Source organism: Camelus ferus, chromosome 15, assembly GCF_009834535.1.
Source record: "Camelus ferus isolate YT-003-E chromosome 15, BCGSAC_Cfer_1.0, whole genome shotgun sequence".
In the NCBI taxonomy this organism is placed as follows: domain Eukaryota; kingdom Metazoa; phylum Chordata; class Mammalia; order Artiodactyla; family Camelidae; genus Camelus; species Camelus ferus.
In genome coordinates, this window is record NC_045710.1 from 44,975,744 (window position 1) to 44,977,859 (window position 2,116).

Genomic DNA, 2,116 nt, shown 5'->3' on the forward strand with positions numbered 1-2,116 from the left:
AGTTCCAGGAGGGTTTTTTGTCAGTTCTTTGGGATTTTCATGTCTTCTGTGAATAGAGTTTGTTTCTTCCTTTCTAATCTCTATACCTTTTATTTCCTTTTCTTGCCTAAATGCACTAGTTAGGAATGTCAGTACAGTGTTGAATAGGAGTGGTGAGAGAACATCCTTGCCTTGTTCCTAATTATAGGGGGAAAGCATCCAATTTCTCACTACTAAGTGTGATGTTAGATCTCAACAGATACCTCACCAAAGAATATCAGACCAGGACTCAAAAAAATTCTTAAGGGACATCAAAAAACAAGAAAGTTTCTGGGGAACAGCCACAGCCAAGAGGAGCCTAAGGAGATAAAACTGTGAAAGTGGTATGGTATCCTGGATGGGCTCCTGATACAGGAGAAGGATGTTAGGGGAAAACTGAGGAAGTCTCAAAGATGGACTTCAGTTAATAAGAATGTATCCCAGATTGGTCTATTAATTGTGACAGATGTACTAATATGAAACGCTAATGATAAGGCAAAGAAGATGTGGAGTATGTGAGAACTCTGTACTATCTTCACAATAATTCCATAAACTTGAAACTGTTCTAAAAATAAATATTTATTTCGAAATAAAAGGAGTGGGCGTGGTCCCTCTGCCTCCCTGGAGAGGGTCCCAGTGTACCTGCGCCTGGGGTTGGGGCTACCATTGCCCCTTGGCCTTTCCTTTGGTTTTTCCTCTCTGCCCCACTCCCTGTGCGAGGCTTGTGCCCCAGACTCAGTTCTGAGATTGTCTAAAGCCGCTAGGAAAATGGTGGAAAATTCACCATCATCGTTGCCAGAAAGAGCGATTTATGGCTTTCTTCTTAAGCTCCCAATCTGGCCTCACACTCTATCTCCTGTGGGCTTTTATTCCTGAATCTTAGCTAAACTCCTCAGGCTTAAGCTTTTGGCCTCAAAAATATTGGGCAGTTGCATTATCTGTCCACTTCCTATTTCTATGGTAATTGGCTGCAGTAATCAGCTATGTACTCTTATTTGGAGTCCATACAGTCACGGATAACTATGCCAACAATCAACAGTGGAAGAAATACCAAGAGAAGTCATTCCAGCATTAAGAAATACTCCTCTGGGTGAACTAAACCAAGTTGTTCTTTCTTGCAGCCAAAGAACTTTACACTTGAAACTGAGTTATATGTAGACATACTAACACCAGGTATTTATTTTTTTTTGCAAATTGTATCTTTTTATTTTTACCACATTTCTTTTTTAAACATATTTTTATTGAGTTACAGGCATTTTACAATTTTGTGTCAAATTCCAGTGTAGAGCACAATTTTTCAGTTATGCATGAACATACATATATTCATTGCCACATTCTTTTTTCACTGTTTTCCATACATTTTTATTGAAGTACTGTCGGTTTACAATGTTGTGTCAATTTCTGGTGTACAGCACAATACTTCAGTCACATAGGAACATACGTACATTCATTCTCATATTCTTCTTCACCATAGGTTACAAGATATTGAATATGGTTCCCTGTGCTATACAGTATGAGCTTATTGTTTATTATTTATGTCTTTGAAATAATAGTTTTGACAGTTATTTTCACTGTCTTTTTTTATTAATGACCAGTATTGAGATTTAAAAAAAAGTAAGTTGAACTTCTCTTAGATTTAGTTCTATTAATATTGTAAATGTTCTTAAGTATTAGCTATTAATGGACAGAATAAATAAAATAGTACTGCATTACCAAAAAATTTTAAAATAAATAAAAGGAATGAACTATTGATACACACAACAACCTAGATGGATCTCAAATTATGTTGACTAGGAAAAATCCAAACTCAAAATATTACATTTATGTAACATTTTATATAACATATAGCAATTTATATTAAAATTTTTAAATAACAAAATTATAGAGATGGAGAATAGATTAGTGTTTGCTAGGGTTTAGGGATGGGGGGGGCACGAGTACAAACAGGGAGCAGGAAGGATCCTTGTGATGATGAAATAATTCTGTATGTTGACTGTGGTGGTAATTACACAAACATACACATATGATAAAATTGCATAGAATTACATATGCATGCACACACACGAGTGCATGTAAAGCTGGTGGAATTGAAATAAGC

At 35.9% G+C, this 2,116-nt stretch overlaps 1 pseudogene; it reads left to right on the forward strand.

Annotated features, from left to right (window-relative positions):
* Positions 1 to 786: 786 nt before the first annotated feature.
* Positions 787 to 1,176, forward strand: LOC102507564 (annotated as a pseudogene).
* Positions 1,177 to 2,116: the final 940 nt, after the last annotated feature.